Genomic DNA, 21,385 nt, shown 5'->3' on the forward strand with positions numbered 1-21,385 from the left:
TCATCTGAATTTTGATCACATGACCATGGGGATGCTGCAATGGTTGTAAGTATGAAAAATGATCATAAGTTATTATTTTTTTTCAGTGCCATTATAACTACAACTGATCACTAAATGTAAGATGAGGACTACCTGTACTTTCTAGGACAGGGTTTCTAGAGTTTTTGCCATCACACCTCCCCTAAAAATCCAAAGAACCAAAAAGAACACTAAGAATGAAAGCAATACAATGAAACTTTGGGAAAGATGGATCTCCCTTGGACTCTGTCTGCACCTTCCCAAAGGAGGAACACCTCACAGTTTGGGCAACTCTAATTTAAGGAAACCTCTTGCTGAATCCACTGTGGAAGTTAACAGCAAAATGTTTTCTCTCTACTCTAAGTTGCAAGAGATACCTATGGCTTTTGGACTCCGAACACCATCAGCCTCAACCTGGAATGCCATTCATCAGGGTTAAAGGAGCTGAAATCTAATCACATTGGGAGGGCTATGGGCTTCATCTCTAGTTAAGATGGTTGCTATTTCAAGAAGGGTGGAGGACAATTTTGCCAAGTTTTAAAGCCAGAATGAATGTATCTTGGGAGCAATTAAGTTTGTATTCAGTCTGATCTATGGGGAGGTGGGAGGAAAGCATCTGTCCCAGAGACATCAGCCTGGCATCTAATATTACTGCAGGTGTTCAACCCTTTTACAGAATCCCTTCTCTCCATGGAAATGGATTTGCCCCACTTGGTTGAAACTGAGGAGGCCATGCCCAAATGTGGATTGATATTCTGAAAAAAAGCTTTCCCTCCTACCTAGGAATGAAATGTTCTGGGGAGATTAAATAAAATGGGATGACAAACACTTCCTCCTTATTTCACAATGACAAGAAAAGTCTAGAAGAATGGTGGAAGTGGATGCTTCCCAACAGTAAGTATTGTTTTAACAATTACACCCTTCAACTTGGCATGAAGGTCTATCAAATCACACTCCCTTGAGTGATTTCTTCAATATTTTTTTTAAAGGAGGCCAATCCAAGTTCTGGATGCTGCTACACTATGCAGTATCTTAAAAGAGGTTCACATTTTAGAACTTAGAATTTAGCAATGTTTTCTTGCCTGCCTCCATCCCCCTTTAGATATTCCTGTTTCAGAATAGCTGGACTGAGGATAGCTTTTTCACCCATTATTACCAGCAACATGAGGCAAATAATATATGAGTCCCTTTTTGTATGATATTTTGGGTGACAGGAAGGTCTTAGTCTAGTGCAGCCCTTGTGAGCAGGTACTTTGTGAAACTAATGATAATTACAGCCATTTCCTTCCTTTAGTTAAAATATGTGCTTTTCCTGCTGATTGCTGCTTCAGGCTGTGAGACTGACTCACCACCAGAGTACAGATACAGAACACACAAAAAGATCTGAGAGATTTACCTCCTGAAAAAGATTAAAAATGTATTTCATCCTATGAATCTTTTTTTTCCTCTGTTTGGCACAAAAGACAGTTCTTGAGCTAAACAAAATTGTTCCAGTTCAGGAAAATCAGGGCAATGCACACACACACCATCCCAAATTTCTGTTGAATTGTAAATCTGCATTACATTACTGATCAGTGGAATGAAAGATCAACAAATCTTTTTAAAAATGGTGATTGCCACTCAAAGGCACTGAGGTCAGTGATCTAACAGCATGGCTGTATTCAAATTCAACACACAGTATCCAGTTTTATATAGAAAATATTCTGGACAAGGACTTGTATGTGCATACTGTAGGTATGTGTGTGCATGTAAATGTAATGTGCTTTGCACTAGGAAAACATCCTATTGTGAACGGATGCCTAATACCAATTCATTGTTACCAATAACTTAGTAGATACTAGACTTGTAAGAAATGACCTTGACTTGATTGAAATTACAGAAGCCATCTGATTGAAGATGGCGTCTCCACTTGGGAAAAATAATTTGTTCCACCTCAGCATTTTGAATCAAATCATAAAATGGGCTGAATGAATCTGGCAGGTTGCTTTGCCAATTGAGCAGAACAAGACCAATAAAGCCTCTTGGAGCAGGTCTATTAAAGCAGAGGTCTCTTTCAGTTTGATGTGGCAAAAAGATGTTTCACCAAACTGAAGCACCTTTTTAAAGCTTTGCACAGGCCGAGGGTTTCGTGCTAGAGGTAGTGCTGCAACCATAAAAAAGCCTGTACCTAAATTTCAATAAGGTCCAGGGCATTTAATTTTTCCTTACCAGGCTTAATTCTAAGTTTTTTTGATCCCATCTCATGATTGTCTGGATTTACACATTTACATTTCTTACAGAAATATTTAGTGTCATTGAGCCATCGTAGAAGTAAAATAGAATGTAACACTTGTCTTTGTTACTGGGGTAGCAGCACAGTGATGGTGACATAGAAGAAGTTGTAAGTAGTGATGGGAAAGATCATACAATGGTGGGAAAGGGAAATAACCTCCCCCCCCCGAATATTTCCTACATTGTCCTGTTGGATATTGCGACTTTGGATCTCAACTCCAAACCCTAAATTCTGCTGCTCTGCCTCCTGTTGAGTCACTGAAAAAAGAGGCTGCCGATGCTGCTAATGTGGGGGAGGTATGTTGGGTCTATGTAAAGCAAGTCAGCCAGTACATGTGTGGGCAGCTTTTTGATTGTATTTCAAGTGCATTTTTGTTAGTGGGGAAGATAAGTGAAATCATAGCAGCAGCTTTCCTGGGAGTGGGAGAAGAGCTATGAGCTTCCTTTTTAATTGTTCTGCTTGCAAGCCATACAGTTGGTGATATGTCTGAAGAAACTGGAGCTGGGGGAGAGGGTGGGAAGGGGAGGGAAGCCACCAATAAAGCTGGCAATTTACTGCGATGATCAAGACTCTCAGCAGGAATAAACAAGCATACAGCAATCGGATTTAATGGAGATGTACTGCCTGGGATTCAGTGGAAGATTCCTTGCACTAATGCAAGGATATGCAACTCCCAGAGTTGCAGGCAGTATATCCCCCTCCAACCCTCCCAAAGTTGCTACAGAGCAGGACTTTTTTTATGTTCTGAAGGGGGGGAAGGGGGAAAGGGGGAAATTATCCAATGCATGGAATAAGATCAAACAATCACCTGTTATTTCCATTAATTACAATGTCTATTCCATTAAATCACATGTAGTTTTTGTTTTGGCTCTGGCCTCTTTCTTGAATGCTGTCCCAGAGTGCATTGTTCCCTCTCCCTGTGAATTGCAATCAAAGCACTGCTTTGTGTGATGGAGAGGGCAGGAGTAGGGAAGTTTTTGGAGTAGGAATGGGGTGGGAATGAGGTTATAACATTTAGGAGAGGCTAAAATGCCTCCTGATTGCTATGGGAGATTTGTGGATCCAGGGCTTGTTGGAGACTGTTCACCTTGGCTACAGTTTCATCTCATTGTTGTGATATAAAATCAGCATTCCTGAAGAAAGAAGACCAGCCCTCTGAAAAGGGTTAGCGATATAGTTGTTATGGGGCCTACTGGGAGCTTGCTCCAGGAGGTTATTTCCTTGCTCCAGGGGAAGATTTGGGCTGAATCTTTCATGAGTTGAGAAGGTGGCTTGTATTCTGACTGGGTCTAGTCTTGTTACAGTCTTAGGAGTGAAAGTGGTCCTGGGTCCGTGGATCAATTATTCACATTTGTAGTTGTCTCCGTGGTGGACAGGTAGGATTGGATCCTCCTCTGTTTTCTGCCTCATTAGATATATGGGTCCCAGTAAGGTTACTGGGGCTGGCCCAGTTTCTTTTCTTGTCCTTAGGTGGAATTTTGGGGGTGTCAAGTTAAGCCAGACCTGTTGCAAGATGGGAGCACATTCCAGAAGCTGCCATCTTGGCTCCTCCTCCCAAATGTGATTTGGGCAGAATCAGAATTCTATTTCCAGGGTTTGGAAGAAGCATTTTGAAATACTGTTGCATACACAATATAAATCCTCTATATTTTTCTCACTGACCTCCATGCCAATATTAATTTCAAACACAGTGTTTTTGGAAAACTTCTTTTTCTCTGATGTACCCTCACTGCCTAAGAAAGTTTACTGAAAATATTTCTGTCTTGCATATTTTATGGGAGGAATAATAATAATAAAAACCACAATGGCCTTCTGAATACTCTCCCTTCCTTGATACTTTTGCTATTCGACAGGCCACCATAATTGGGACTGTCAGTTTTGATTTCCCCCACATTTTTATTTACATTTTTGTTATCTGAGTTTACCTACATTTATGAATTCAGCAAGGACTTCGAAGGAAACAGCAATGTGGCTAATCCTTATCTATGGATAACAAGTTCTATCTGCCATACTGTTGTGAAGCAGGAGGAACCTATAATTCAAAAGAGATTGCAGTCCTATTTCATTGCCACAGACATAGCCGAATATGCCTCATTTTTTGACACTTTATAATGTTTAAAAATCTCCTTTTATACAGTTTAGGCCAGCATTTGAAAATATTGGTAAAATCAGGGGAAAAATTGAATTGGAGAGAAGATACATCTGTCCTTGGCTTTAAACAGACTTGCAGAGTGTAACAAGGAAAGGGGATCAGCTGGAAAGCTATGGTTAGTCCTACAGGTTTGTGAGTGGAACCTGAATTCTGTAGCTTTAGGGTTGGGATGAGGAAACCAAGAGGTGTGGGAAAGGCCAGTGGATGGTGCCAGTAGGTGTCAACATTCACAGGTCTAAAATGCAATATGTACGTGGCCTTGAAATTGCTATATTTTATGCAAAATATCGGATCTAATGTCTTAATGAAACACCTTCAAACCCCTGTTTGATTGAAGAAATCCTGGCTGCTTGCTGAACAATTTTTGGCTCATTTCATTAAATCCTTAGTAATGGTTGCAGCCCATGTCTGTTTGTGGCTGACGCCTGTCTGACAAGGAGGCTGCATGTATTCTGGAGACTCAATAAATGATGAGTTGCAGAGAAAATGGAAAAGTGACCCCACGGTGCCCAATGCATGCAGCAAATGCCGTGCACAAGGATAGTCAAAACAATAAGAGTTGTATGCATGATTTAGATATACTGCAACTACTATGAATAATTTGCTATTCATGATGACAGCATGAATATTAGGGGGCCAAGACACTGACAGTGGATAGTTGCATTTCTCAGTTTGTTGGATGTCAACAAAAACTAAAGAGAGTTGCAGCTTTAAGATACCTCTGAAGGACTTCAAAGTATAGCACAGAAAAGCTGCTCACTTGGATTGTTGTATAGAGACTGGATGTAATCTTTCTGCCCCACAATCTCTAACTGGCATTTGATAAACTTCTTGAGGCGGCATCCTTTCATAACCCAATTTATTTGTGCAGTCTGGTTACTGCAGTGCATTTCTCAATAAACCGCACAAGGTCTGATGTTGTTGCAAAACTCTCAGTACTGCTGAGTCTTCCATGGACTCTTGTCTTAACAGTTCATGGAGTAGCAAGATCAAGGGTGCCTTAGGAGTCAATTATTTACATGGCCTTCATCCAACACAAAATGTTAGATTGTTCTTCAACAGGAATAATCTTACCAAGCGTAATAGTAAATGCTGCTTCTGCTCTCTTTGAGGCGAATTGTGATTTATATCAAACACACACAAACACACACACAAGTATAAATATTTATTATATGTATATGTATATTTAATATATATAAATATTATATCTTATATATGTTGGATATGCCCCAATCCTGGATAGAGCAAGAGGGGGGATAATTGAGAGAGAAAACAAAACCAAAACCAAAATATGCAAAGGATAGCTGAGTTTTGCTTTTGATGTTCCCTACTGGAAATCACTTATTATATGAGAAATAGTTGTGGCAGACTTCTGGTAGAGAAATTATGAATGGAATTGAAAACAGCTCCACTAAAAGCAAAGCTGATGACCACAATGGAATGAAGAGCCAGCAGGTAGAGGCCACTCTTCAAATTCTTCTCTGGACAAGGAAAGGACTTGAGATCACTCACTTGTGGTCTACAAACTTATTGCTTGTGAAGAGACCGCAAGACAATGGTCTTTGTTGGGATTAAAGCTCTGGGGGATGAGAGAATGCCCATCTTTGCTCAAACTGTGGTCGACACCTTTAAGGACACCAGGTTTGTGTATTTCCTTTTATAATTACTCTTGGAAATTGCTGGTTAACTGATTTCCCGCTTTTAGGAAACTTTGGATTGACAAGTCTGAAAATACCTGGTGAGTTACCTTCAATCCTTAGTGAAATAAATTGTTACTGTTTGAACGCACAGTCAGTTAGATGTTTAGACTAGATCTGATATTTTTATACACCTATTTTTTTTATTGAAAATTTTATAAACTTTTTAGAATGAAATACTTCCCCCCCTCCCACCCCCCATAACCCCCCCCTCCTTCCCAGAGCTGAATACAGGGTTAAAAAAAACAAAAACAAAAAAACATACAAATTAAATGAACATCAATCAACTATACATACATCCCAAAAAATTAAAAGTACTTTAACTCCAATACATTAAAACCAACAAATCCAACCATAACCACATTAAGCTATAAATTATTCAAAAGCTAAATAATACTTTCTAATCCCATATTTATTCTGTACAAAATTTACCCATCTTTTCCACACAGAATTATATCTCTCTTGTGAATGGTCTTTCAGATAAGCCGAAATTTTTGCCATTTCTGATAAATAAGATTTTTATACACCTATTGAAACCTTCCCAAAGAACTTAGGATAGGCAGAAGTTGTTGTTTGATGGTGTTAAAGATATTGTTGCAGGATGTAAGTTGTTCCAAGTAAAGCTATTGAAATTGACTGATGGTGAGTTTTGTCAATGCTGATGGTGTTCAAGTGGTACTCTGGATGTTGTGCGATTGTATCCTATTACTTTTGGTACCATCTTTGCTTTCTTTTGCTACAGACTTTCCACTTCTATTTGAAGTTCTTTGTATTTTGTGATTTTTTTTTCCAGTTCTTTCTCTCCTAATCCACTCTCACCAGGTATTGTCAGGTCCTAATGCATAGAGCCACCATACAGTGGTAGGAATAAATTTACCTGGTTGCATCTTTTGTTTTTTTAAAAAAAGAAACAATCTTCCTCCCCCTTCCCATCTCCTATACTTCAGTGAGGTATATATGACTGGGTGCAAGATAATAACCATGTATAATTTTAGGCCAAATTCAATATTGCCTGTCAATCTTGCTACCATTACTTTATTGTGAAGTAGTTAAAAGCAAGGAAAAGATACAGAATGAGGGGAAGGTTACCAGGAAGAATTACACATTAGGCTGTCTGAATTGCTACCAAAATTCAATTCCTTTGACACCAGAAATGTGGTATGAGAATTTGTGTTAAAATTCCCATTGTATTTACTATGTTTGGAATTCATTTAGGACTACCCTTAGCTTCATCCAATTCTGAGCCAATATTATGGACATTTCTCTAATCCAATTAGAAATTGGAAGATGTCATTCCTGCCTTAATGTTTTTTTGGCTCTTTTAGCAACATCTCTTTCTTCTCAGCACTTAGATCATGGAATCAGTGTACTGAATCCCCTTTCAGTCACAAGGGATCCTCACTAACTCCTTACAATTGGTATTTTTTAAATTTGGTTTGTGCCCTACAACTACAGTACTTACCGTCAATTGTTTTTTTTTTTGCCATACTAATCTTTCAAAACTTAGAAACAAATCAAACCCCATGCTTCTCCAATTGAAAAGGAAAAGAAAAGAAAAACCCAATGAGTTCACAGAAATCCATGACATAGAAATTATAACCCTGAGAACATTCAAAAAATAAAACAATAAGGGAGAAATTCTTGTTTTGCTCTTTTCCTGGATTCTCCATGAACTTGCAACCTTAGCTATAGAGTCCTGCTGATACTGAACAGCCTTTCAAAAGTCAAGCAGACCTAGCATATCATGTTTTGCTTTGGATGAGAAAAACTCAAAACTGGTGAAAATGGGCCAGCCCTTCTGTCATTTTGGTCATAATTTTGCAAACCTACAATAGTTGAGCTTATCCTACTATCGATGTGTCTAAGCTCACTTGCCCTTGTTCTGCACCATAATTAATATCTCTATTTAAAACAAGCAGTCTCTCCCTTAGTTTGGACTTTCCTATCATCCATCATTGCCTCTAAGCCTAGAGCAAGGCTCACTGAGAGCTTTCCAACTTCCTGCTCATTTTGTGTTGAATCTTAGCCTTCTAGTACCATCTCTGGCTCTTCACCAAAGAGCTTTCAGTGGGGAAAAAAGAAATGCCCTTGCACAGTCATTTAATGCTGATTTACACATTAAAGCATAGTTCTAAATGTAAAGTTCCAAAGTGCACTTATGGGCCTTGCACTCCTACAAGCTGCCTACACTCAAGTGCGGTTTAAAGCTTAACCAGTCTGAAACAGTATTTTGGCAAAGTGACAGGGTTAGAGTGTCTCCCTCTGATAAAGAACCAAGGCCCAGATTTTCACAGGGTGAGCTTCTTGTCACTCTGCAGCTCTGTGAAGAAGCAAAAGAAGAGATTATTTTAAAGATTTAAATAATTAATAATTAATTAAATTAATATTTCAATCATAAATTAATTTAAACAAATAAAAATAAATTAATTAAATAAACCCACCATATATTGTGTCTCTCCATGGAACTTTCCAGAACTGTGTCTCTTTAGCTGGTGAATGTAGTCCATTCTTGTTCATAGAAGAACAGAGCTTGGGATAAAGCTTGGTTTAGCATTTCAGGGATGCATTGGTGGCGGTTTTGGAGCTGGTGAATCCAAAGTCATCAGGTTTTCCTGATGTGTCCAATTTCATTTGAAGGGGTGTGACATTTTTGGAAAAAAGCCAAAATGGACCAGAAGTTGCGTTGATAAACAGACTGGTCTCTGTCTCATATCCTGTCATAGCAAGCTGAAAGAGTGGCTTATTCTCTTCCTTGTAATCACAATGAACAGGTTTCTCTGTTATTTTTAAAAACATCCAGGAACTAGAGATGGATTGTTTTCAAATTAATTTGAAATTCATAATCAGAGGTCCCCACAGAATCACTCCCACCTGTGCCAGTATGGTGGCGCGGTCAAAAATTTTCTTTTTGACACAGGTTTTGATACAAACCTGAGAAGCTACTTTAAAAACTTTTTTTTTTGTGAGCTATTTGGTGAGATGGGCTTTTAACAGGTCTAGATGTTTGTTTCTGAGTTTGGCTCAAGAAGCATGCTAGAATCTCTGTCAAAAATAAGATTCAATCTTTATTTGAATAAATTAACAAATTAACAAATTAGCCACAGAAATTTTGGGCTCAACTGTGGTTGTAAGTCGAGGACTGCCTGTATACTGCTGTGCATTTATTCTAAAACACAGTGTATAGGCGCAGGGGTAGGCAATTTTGGCTCTTTTATGACTTGTGGACTTCAACTCCCAGAATTCCTGAGCCAGCATGGCTCAGCTTGGAAACCTCTCCCTTTTCCCTCAGCATGGCTGACTCAGGAATTCTGGGAGTTGAAGTCCACAAGTCATAAAAGAGCCAAGGTTGCCTACCCCTGGTATAGGGAGTTGTCCTGTATCGGGCTGAGAAAATAACGTCATCATTCTGTCTGAAAAAAATAAAATGAGCTTCCTACCCCGTTTGCAAGAATTAAATAATTGCCATGCAACTTTTAATAGAATCTACCTTCTTTCAGTATTTATTTCAAAGTCAAAGCAGAAGGGGAAATATATTGCTCATCTGTATTTGAAATCCTTTCCTTACATCATCATCTCTGATATACAGTAACTGAGAGTAAACATAAAGAAATAAGTCAGCATCTGAAAAGCTAGCTATAATACTTCAGAAAACCTTGTGCTTTCAGCTGCTGTCAGTATTTATTTTAATATTTCCAGGAACCCAAATGGCCTTCATTTGTTTCCTGTTTAAATAAAATGATTCTTCCTTCCTCCCCCCCCCTGGTTTTTTTTTCTGTGGAATTGATGCAAAGGGGAAAGGCCATAGCTAAATGGAGAAAGCAATTTCCTTATTCATATGAAAGCTCAGCACCGGGATTTGTAATTGAAGTTTCCCAGAAAGAACTTTTCTCTTCCTTTCTCAAATAGATAACACATCTATTTGATTCAGAAATTCAGTGAAGCTTTTTTTTTTTTTTGAAGTGAATTTTGAAGATATTTAAACTAAGCAGACATGAAAAATACCATTGTGGGATCATGGACAAAGTGTTTGACGTAAACAAGAAAAAGCTGGGTTCAAATCTATACCCCATCACGGAGCTGATGGTTTTTGAGGCTGAAATGTACAAGTTTGAGCATCGCTACGTCTGAAATTCCATTGTGTCAATTAAAATGCATTATGCAAATTTATTGAAGCACTTCTTATTTATTTTTTTTATACTGGGTAACATTAAGATTATATTTAAGAAAACAATTCCAGAAGGCTCAAGTCATGAATCACATTGTTTATAGCAGGAAGAATTAATACTCTCTGCCTCCTCCTGTTGCAAATTATTAGTTTGAATAAAGTTTGATTTTTATTACTTTATACTCTGGAATGAAAAAAATAAAAACTGTCCTGTTTTGTACAATTAATCTACTCTATTTTAAACCCCATCCTGGATTGGTGAGATAATTGGCGGGATATAAAGCCAGCATGTTGAGACTAATGGAACTACGATTTAATCTAGAATTGATCATACATGATCAATTGCTGGGACACATAATTAAATGACTGAAGCAGTTTGGGACTTGCTTCTGCATGATAAGGATGGAAGCAAAATCTACTTGTACTGTATGTATACATAGCTTTTATTATTTTATAGTCAGAGTAATATTCTCTTCATCCTTACACCCATCCATCCATCCATCCATCCATCCATCCATCCATCCACCCACTCATTCATAACAGTAAGCTAACTGAGAAATCATAAGGAACTGGAACTTTTTTTTGCAAGGAATGGCATGTACAGTATCACATTACAAAACCTAAATCTGAGTTAAACAGCTTAGCAATTCAGTATTGTGCCAAAAATTTTCTTCTAGTTTCCCAACTACATATTATCCTGAAAAAAGTATCTGAATGGTTTTGTTTATTTAATAGCTTTTGGATATATTCACAGTATTTTTGAGCTTATTTGCTTATTTATTTATTTTAGAAACTGCCTCCCTCCCTCACATCTTTCTATCACTGGAATGTAGACAGTTTGATGCCTTTTCTTACACATTTCAATTTCATTTTGTAGCTTCCCTGGCTGGCTATTCTTTCAAAACTTAACAAGATCAAAAGTGAGAAATTAACCTGTCAGTCTTCTCCTAGGTAATTTCCACATTAGTCACTTAAAGCATCTCCATAGCATCATCAATCATGGTTTCATGACTCCCAAAGATGTAATAAATAGTGCAGAAATGGTCTAATCTGTACCCAGTGGTGGGATTCAGATATGTGAACAACCGGTTCTCTGTGTGGATGCTACTTCTGGAAGTCCGTTCTGGGCCTGAGCAACAAAAAATTAGCTACCAGTTCTGCCAAACTGGTGTGAACCAGCTGAATTCCACCATTGTCTTTACTGAAGATTGAAAAATGGGTGACAAGCTGTGGTGGGGTATTGGTAGAATGCAGTATTGAAGGCTAACTCTGCCGACTGCAAGCAGTTTGATTCTTACTGACTCAAGGTTGACTCAGCCTTCCATACTTCCGAGGTGGGTAAAATGAGGACCTAGATTGTTGGGATAATATGCTGACTGTGTAAACCGCTTAGAGAGGGCTATAAAGCACTATGAAGTGATATATAAGTCTAAGTGCTATTACTATAAGGCAGATGACTTCACAGAAGATCATAAACTGAAACACACACACATCTTGATGATTTCAAAAGCAGGGTAAACTATCATTTCAATATTTTTCTTTTTTCTGAACATTGTGTTGGGTGAGATGGAGAGATAAACATTTATTTATAAACTAAGTTCTTAACACACTACAAAAGTGGTTATAATCTTCCAGTTAAGATAATAATTTATTTGGACACCTAATATCATGTATTTGTCAATCGCCGAGTGCATAGCATAAATATTGCAGTTTCCTTATTTTATTTAGGGATACACTAAGGAGTAAAAGTAGCTCTTTTCAAAATAGTCACTTGCTCAAGAAAGCTTTGTAATTTGTTTCTTGTGAATGGCCTCCTAGATTTCAAGAAAAATATTCTAATTGTTTTGTGATCCTTCTAAGGCAATGAGTTTATAGATTTTGGAGCAAATAAGCTAGAACTGGAAATTCAATGAATTGTTGGCATTTTGGGGCATATTCATATTCATGAACCTTGTGGTTGTCTGAGCATCCATAAATAATGAATTTTGCATGACCAAAGAAACCATAGAAAATGAAATACAGTCTTTGTTTACATAATACTGTTTTGGAATATTTCTTTTATTCATTCTACTGTAACCAAAACAATATGTGAAAATATAATGGTTATCTGGATCTTTTTCAATGTTGGTAAGGTTTGGTTTGTAGGCTGTAATAGCTTTATCCTCTTAAGTACCGGTAAACAATTTATGACAGAAACTAAATGGGAGAAATGTTCAGCTGGACTTACCAGTAATATTTGATACAAAAGATGATTGGCTGGAGATTGACCAATTGAATACTTTGATATATTGCTGAATTCATTCAGGATCCTGGTGACTTACAACAATTGACTATCTATAGTAATATTAAAATCCATAATCAACCAAACCTGTGTGTGTGTGTTTGTCTAATAACTGGAGTACCTCTTGAAGTCTCTTCACAAAGTAGCATGTCTGTAATGTTTTTCTTTGCTTAATAGCAGTTTTTGGCTATGCCCAGAACATGGGCAGAAGCTATTAGCAACAGAAATAGCCTGTTGAGGTCAGTTGGTCCCACTTTTTTTGAGGTAAAATTGTCCATACAATCTGCTATCCCTTTTATGTTACTTTTGTATTTCTATTTTATATTTCATGGAAAAAAATCTATCTATGTGGTCATTAGGAGCCACAAACTGTAGGAGATGATCATGCTGAGCCCGAGGGAGAGGTCAAATGGATCATAAGTCACAGGTCTCTGGTCGCCTGCAAGAGATCGAAGTCCAGCCCACCTTGAATGCCTTTCTTATCTCCTGCTCATTTCCCTTAACTGCCAGTTGGTCAGATTCTTATAGAGAGCTTAAGCTTGCAATAAATCTTTATACTCATTTGAACTACCTGAATCTCCTGATTTTCCCAGCACTTGACACAAATGATTTGATGGCACATAGTCAATCAAAATCTATCAGTTTTATGTTGTTGTGTTGAAAAATTGCAATAGTAGAATTTCAGGTCCTATCTGGAGTGTAAACTCCTTGTAATGTGTACCTTCTTCATGGCTTTTCTAGAATACAGGCTTCCCATAGGCTTTTGATGAAATTCAAAGTGTTATTTTTAATCTTTAAAGTCCTACATTATTTGGCACCAAGATACTTAGAAGATCTTCTTTGCTTAACAGTTACAACCTGCTTCACTGGTGCATCTCAGGAGAACTTTTAGTGGTTCCCCATTTTTGTAAAGTGAGAGGACAGAAGCATGCAGGGACAACTTTTCTATTTTGGTTTGTCCATTGTGGTACATCTGCCTGCCTCACCCTGATCTGTGGTGAGCTCTCATGCTGTTAGCTTTGTGCAAGTTGTTAAAAATAGAGCTCTTTAAGAGATTTGTGGGGCATGAAACATCACAATAAGTTTTATTGGTTTTGTAATTGTTTATATGGAGATAGTTGACTTGTATAAAAATTTGTTTTATTTGTTTGACATGGATATTTTAACGTATTGCATATTTGTTTTTCATTTTGTTTGACCTATTTTGTTTTATTGTATTTTTAATACATATACTGTAAATTATTGAGAGTCTTGCTGATTGCAACAAGAATAAATCTTATAAATAAATAAATATACATTAAAGTTAGGTTAGCTAGCTGGCAAAATCAACATATTATAGTACAACTCTTAACAAATATTATTGCTGCCTGTGTTACTATAAATCTTTGTTATTACAATACTATAGCTTTTCTAGATTGTCTCTTTCATGCTTTTATACTGCATATAATTCATTTTTCCTGTTGTTTTGATTTCTGCATCACCATGAAGGCAATTCACAATTGATGGAATGAATGGCACTTGATGCCTTGAACTTCTCAGACTCTCTTGAAATTACATTCTACTTGTAGTTTTTTATAATATGTTTGATTTTACTCATTGCTTCACATGTGGTGCACAGATGAATGTGAGTTTCATCCATCACAAAGAGCCATAATATAATTTGTCTGTTTTTGTCTTAAGTGTGTTGTGAAATCTTAGCCATAGTTCACAAAGTAGTATTAATAAAATAGTAGTAAACCTAATCAATTACAGCTTAATCAATCAATCCTGGTTAAGAGAACTCTGGATTAGCATTATGAACAAATCCAGGAACAAAAAAGAAGACAGTGTTATGTACTTTCAGGGTTGTAGTTTAAATTGTTCCTTTCTTTCACTAGAAAGGACCTTTTCCTTCCTTCCTTCCTTCCTTCCTTCCTTCCTTCCTTCCTTCCTTCCTTCCTTCCTTCCTTCCTTCCTTCCTTCCTTCCTTCCTCCCTCCCTCCCTCCCTCCCTCCCTTCCTCCCTCCCCAAAAAGAGAGATAACCTTTATTACTATTTTTTACTGTGGACACACTGGCACACATTAAAAATGAAATTCTGTTGCCTGCTCTCAAAAGCCTGTCTCAAGTGGTAGCAGCCATCTTTTATTATTATGCACTGAAGCTGCATATTTGTGACCCACTGATTTTCAAAAGAAAATGTGAATTCTTCCTGAATTCTTGCAATTTCACAATAATTATTATTACAGCAAAACTAATTTAACTGTCTACTCAGAACATCAGAATAGGTAGTGGTTATATTAATTCAAAATCAGGAGCAAAGCCTGTGACCTACCACTGCAAAAAAATAAAGGTCTGATATAGTTGCGTATTCTTCCTGTGCCAATGTTCTTAACTGTAAAACAATATATGAATCAAGTCATGTCTCTTCTTGTTTTTAGAATATTCCCCTTCAACTATTAATGCCCCTTTTTTGCTTCAGAGGAAAGCAATGAGTATCACTGTTAGTAAATACAGTAGTAATAATAATATATGCTTCAGTATAATATATCCTTCATTATGGATAATCACAATTACTGTATCTTATTTCAGAAGTTTCTTTTGTATAAAATGAATGGTCCTGCATATACCAACTACTTTTATTTGTCTTTGTTTTGTTTACATTACATAATTTTTTCAAAAAGTTCCAAGTAGTATGTCACCCTCATAACAATGTGGCATACTGGGTTTCAGTGAGAAACAGCCACTTGCCCAGGTTCAGTAAATAAAGGTTACATCCTTTCCAAGCCATAAAATCTTCAGAGAACAATATGCCCTACTACCTCAGAAGTGAAGACATATACCTTTGGTTTCTGGGTAACAGAATCAATGAACTATTAGTGGCAGATAGGAAAGGAAGGCCCATTAAAATGACCAAGACAATCTTTTAGCAACTTTAGCCCAGGGCCTCCGGTGTGTATTGGATTTACTTCTGCTACTTAGACACACTTCACAGTTATTTATCTAGAAGGAGGAATACATTCCGCCCTCACCGTGAGTTTTACCTTCTCCGCTGAACAAATTGTTCTGAGATCAAAAAAACCAAGCTGTTGTAAAGTTGAGGACTTGCAGCAGGTGGTAACATATGGGTCCATCCAATTCCAGCCAAAACAAACCAATTTGTAGAGAAAGCTACAGGATCTTACTGTGACTCAGTGCTGAGGAGGCGAGGAAGGAACAGAAGGGGCTCTGGCTGAAGCACATTTGGAGGTTGTTCTCCATAAGTATGATTCAAATTTCCAAATTCCCAGGACAGTATATTTTTATTTTAGGCAAAAGACAAGCCCTCTTCTCAATGTAAAACATGTAGATGGAAGACTAGACTAGCTTCTTGCATTCAGGGAAAAAAAGAATCTCTTTTGGATCAGAAAAGATCCCTTTTCCTTTTCTTCAACATCGTCTCTCTGATCAGATAAATATCATGGTGCATCGAGAGAGACCACTGAAGTTGTCTTCCTCTGCAAAATCTTGTCTTGTAAAAGCTGGACCTTGGATTTAATTATTATGGCTAAAGACTCATGCACGTGTTGTGACATATCGTTTTACTGCATACAGTATATCCACCATCTTCAATTTGTAGTCCTATTGTTTTGGAATTATGTTTAGTAGAATCCCAAGCTAATAAATCCAACAGCTATATTTGCTGATAATTCTGGGAGCTATAGTCCAAACTGATCTTGGAAATCAGAAGTAGGGGAAGGCTAATCTATATAAAAGTGGGGGCAAAAATTCTCTCCATCTCAAGATTACGCAACTTTTAAAAACAATCTGCTCTGCAGTGAAAATATTTAAAGTAATTCTAAACCTACATGCATAATTTTCCAAGAACAGGCGATTCTGGCTAGAAAAGCCCAAATTTTGCCAAAGAAATTTTTCTAAGGAAACAAATTCTGAAAGATTTTCCTTTTCACCCTTCCTAAGAATGCCCCTTATTTTCCATTTTCTCCTGTTTCTCCCTCTTATACAGAAGATATATAGCTGCCACTCTTCATAGCCACTTCCTTTCTACGAGCTGGAGAAATCCAAACCAAATTGCAGGAGTTTGAAAGAATGAAATTGTCTCCTCATTTTGAGGCTCAAGAGGGTAATAGAACTTAGCATCAGTTAAAAAAAATGAATTGGTTCCCGTTTGATCCCCCAATATTGCTTGTTTAAAAATCAAGTCGATACATTTTTGGTTTGGGTGTGTGTACTTAAACTGGAGCAAAACCACTATTTTCTTTGAAACAGTAACTCAGTGGAGCTTGGGGGGGTCTATTTAACCATTTGTAGGACATAGTTCTTTACCCTGCCTTCCACTTTCAGACCATAACAGATTGCTCAAGGAAACAATAGTTAGACTTCAAGATTATAAGGACTCTCTCTCTCTCTCTCTCTCTCTCTCTCTCTCTCTCTCTCTCTCTCTCTCTCTCCCTCCCTCCCTCCCTCCCTGCCTCTCTCTCTCTCTCTCTCTCTCTCTCTGTGTGTGTGTGTGTGTGTGTGTATGTATTGCCAAATTTATGCAACCTAGATATGGATATGGTAGATGCAATAAATTGTTTCATTTTGTTTAATAATGTGGATGTGAAGGGATGTCTATTTCTTGAGTCTAGTACTTGTGGCAAACAGGTGGGGCAGTGATGAAATGAAAGAATTTGCTTCTTGAACCCTGGTGGTGCAGTGGTTAGAATGCACTACTGCAGGCTACTTCTGCTGACTGCTGGGTGCCAGCAGTTTGGCAGTTCAAATTTCACTGGCTCAAGGTTGACTCAGCCTTCCATCCTTCCGAGGATGGTAAAATGAGGATCCAGATTGTTGGGGGGCGGGTAATATGCTGACTCTGTAAACCGCTTAGAGAGGGCTGTAAAAGCACTGTGAAGCTGTATGTAAGTCTAAGTGCTATTGCTATCGTTTTCAACCTTTGAAGACTGGTAGATGTTCAACATGTTTTTGAGAAATTGGGAAGTAATAATAGTGGCAGTGTGGAAGTGCCCATTGTCAGAGCCTATTGGTGAAACTGTTTCCTCTGTTTTTCTGTCCACAGATAAAACTGAAGATGCTTTGTGACAACCCCAGATTTGGCAGTGATTCCATATCCTTGGTAGATTTGGGTTCTCAGTTTTCTATTTGAGTAGAGTATTCTAGTCAATTAACAACAATTACACAAGGAAAATTCTAAAAACAGAAGACACAATTATAACACACTAGGCACAATCATAAAAATCATTCAAAAGGCTATACTAAAAAGAGATGAATTGATGGCTTTTTCTAAAAGCAGAGAGAGTGCAGGTTCAATTTAGTTACAGAAGAAATGCATACAGAATGTGCAGAGTATATAGAAAGAGAGCATTACCTAATATATATGACTAGCCATATCTTTCATGCAGGGACATCTTTAGAAATAACTTTTCTACTACTCTTAATGTCCAGGCAGTTCACCATAACAAAGGCAGACCTCAGATAGTCCAAATTAATTTTGATCTGAGCTTGAAAGGATAACATTAACACCCTAAATTGACCTAGAAAAATAAATATGGAAGGCAGAGTTTCTATGCATAGGTGAGTATCCATCACTTTGCTTCTGGCTATTTAACTGTGTCTCGGTATCCCTGTTGTTACCTACAATCTGGCTGATTTCCATATTAGAGTATAAAAGTGGGGAGGAGGCCCTTTGTGTTTAGATTAAATGCCATTTTCTATGCTTCTTATGAGGATTCCAAATGTAAAGAAACATTCATCACAAATGCTCTTAAAATATGCCACTCTTTTAGCATGCAATTTTGAAAGCACTGCGTCTTCTCCCTTGCTAGGTCTTCAGTGGAGTTCATCATTGAAATCTGAAATGGTTTTCTAACTTACAGCTTTGTCTACATGGACATTTTCAGTAGGGTTTCTAGAGGAATACAGATCAGACCTATCCATTGAAGCATATATTTTTTTCCCAGATTAATTACAAAAAATAAATAAATAAATAACGGTATGACTCATCAACACAACAGCATTGGAAAAGACATACCATGGCACGGATACATTTGAGAATGTGTCAAAGGTTTAATTAATTTAGACAGTGGCTATAGTTTGAAATGTCTACATTTTTTGAAGCACAGGAAAAAATGTATACACATGGTAACTCTCTCCCTCTCCCTCCCCCCCCCTCTCTGTGTGTATGTTTGTGTGTGTTTTAAATATATTTTATATGGGATTGTAACTAGCTAGATTGAGACAAGTGCTGTATCCAGCCAGGGCATGCTCAATAAAAATATTACTTGAATTTCTACATTGCACTTGATGAAACTATTATTGTTGGAAAGCTCTCCAGGAAGCCCATATGTCTCACAGGAACTGCTTGTTGATCTGATTGCTCCCATGACTTATTTCTGATGCAGAGAAACATCCTGTGCTGATCTTGTTTTATATAGAGTTTATTTTATATAACAGTGATCTGTTATTGGCAGGCCTCTCTGTCTGCTCTCTTCCTGAGCCATTTTGTTGATTGGAATGGCTTACTAAATATTGCGGAACTGAGAGGATAGGCATGGCCATAGATTTCTTTGGGGTAACTCACAAGTTTTGTTTTCTTTAAATAATCCATTAATATGTTTATGACACTGAACCACCACTAGCAATTTCCTCCCTTGTCTGAAATATTTTTGCATGCTCCACAAACCTTTATTATTATTATTATTAATTCAAGTCATTGTTGACTCCTGGCAACTGCTCGCACAAGTCCCTGCAGTTTTCTTGGCAACATTTTTTTTTCCAGAAGTGATTTGCCTTTGCCTGCTTCCTAGGATTGAGAGATAATGACTGGACTAAGGGCAGCCAGCTGGCTTCATGCCTAAGTTGGAACTAAAACTTGGTCTCCTGGTTTCTAGCATGATGCTTTAACCACTATACCAAATAGGCTCTTTTAGCAGAATGTAAAGAGAAAAAGATTTACCACACATAACAACTAAAACACATTGGGTCAAATGAATGTAGTCATGCATAAAACGTTGACTGAAAACATGACAGCACTGAGAATGCACTAATCCTGATCAGATTTATTTCCAGATAGAACTTCAAAAGCAATTTATTTTTCTCTAAGCTGCTTAGTCAGTAATAATGGCAAAGATATGGGATTGACTTTAAAGCAAATCACAAATTGCTCATGTGCAAGTTTCAAATTAAGCTAAAATAGTAGAAGAAAGCCAATCAGTTTCCACAATACTGGTGGAAACTTGAGCATTTGTCTGAGATGATAAAAGGTCTCCTACCATAGGCAGAGGATTGGACTAGAAGACCTTCAAGATCCCTTCCAGTCCTATGATTCTATAAACCCACAATTTTTAGGGTGAACATCAGGAAATGCTTTGAAATATTGAACCTCGTGATTGGAAACCAGAAGAACTATGTAATGAACTTAACAAAGTGTGAAGGATGAACACAAACTCAGATTGCCAGAGTTCAAGAAACAGAAGAATGCAAACTGGATGTGAGGGGGAAAAACAACAACATATGGAGACTGCAAAGCAGAGAAGAGAAACCAAGACTAAGAAAGTGAAAGATCATAAAAATAAAATTAAACATTTAAGAGAGCTGCTAGAAGTCAAACTATGGGATGTACTTAGAAAAATAGGAAGCCCAGAACTTCTCACTTGAAATGTATGTACAAGTCAGTCACAGTCTAGGTAGAACACAGTGAAACAGACAAAGTTTGGGTTGGGAAAGGGGTGAGAGAAAGCTACACACTCTCTCCTTCTCTATTCAGCTTCTATGTGGAATATATATTGAAGGAAACTGGCTAGGAAGAAGATGAGGGTGGCTTTTAAGAGTGGAGGAAGAAACATGAATAATCTTTGCTTTGCTGATGGTACTTGAAAAAGATACGAGAAAATGCAAATGGAATACATGCTCTAGTGCTAAATATTAAAGAGCAGAGTGGAAAGATGGTATTAAAATTAAATATATATAAAAAATTCCAAATCTAATCACAACAGATAGAAGAATCAGCCTTAGAATTGACAGTGGAGATATATATCCACTGTATATGTATATGTATATGTCAATTTTATTAATATTTTGCCTGTGGTTTGTTCAAACAAATCTTCAAAAGAAAACAAAAATCACCCCAGAGTTCTCACTGGAGGTACAAATGACCAGGCTCAAATTGTCTTACTTCAGACAGATTATGTGAAGACTCAACTCTTTGGAGAACTCTATAATGCTGGCAAAGGTGGAGGGAAAGAAAAAGGAGTATGACCAGCAAGATGGATGGACTCAATTATAGTGATAATGGGCACACCCAAAGGACCAGGTTGGAGATAGATCATTCCAGATCTATCTACAGTATGAGGTTGCTAAGAGATGACACCAATCTAATGGTATATAATCTATCAATCAAGTCTGTTTAGAGATGCATATATTGGGCTGTCTTAATCTGTGATCAGGCTGGTCCTAGAGGAAAAAGAAATAGTGACTGATGTAAGAGGCATGTTATATAAAGCAAGGTAACCAACAAATTTAAGGACATATCTAAATATTATAATGTGTTTCACATTTTATTTATTTCATTTGAAAGAAACATAACAAAGATTGATTTGGGCTACAATATGACCCCAGGTTGTAATATTATTTTTGGCTTTTCTTTCTTTCTTTTTTTAATTGAAAAGTTTTATAAAAGTTACAATATACACCCCAAAACCCACCCACCCTAAACCCCCCCTCTCCCTCCCCCACTTCCCAGAGCTGAGTACAGGGTAACAAATATAATAATCATACTCTAACTAACATTAACCAACTATGTAAATAACCAAGTCCATAAT

General features: G+C 37.4%; 1 long non-coding RNA gene across 1 annotated transcript; it reads left to right on the forward strand.

The window, feature by feature from the left end:
- The first annotated feature begins 8 nt into the window (after nucleotides 1-8).
- Nucleotides 9-21,224, forward strand: LOC120302863. The gene is made up of 3 exons (XR_005555241.1): nucleotides 9-45; nucleotides 802-912; nucleotides 17,626-21,224. It is a non-coding gene; the product is annotated as an uncharacterized LOC120302863 (long non-coding RNA).
- Nucleotides 21,225-21,385: the final 161 nt, after the last annotated feature.

Source organism: Crotalus tigris, unplaced genomic scaffold, assembly GCF_016545835.1.
Source record: "Crotalus tigris isolate CLP2741 ecotype Arizona unplaced genomic scaffold, ASM1654583v1 scf7180000024439.5362192, whole genome shotgun sequence".
NCBI lineage: Eukaryota > Metazoa > Chordata > Lepidosauria > Squamata > Viperidae > Crotalus > Crotalus tigris.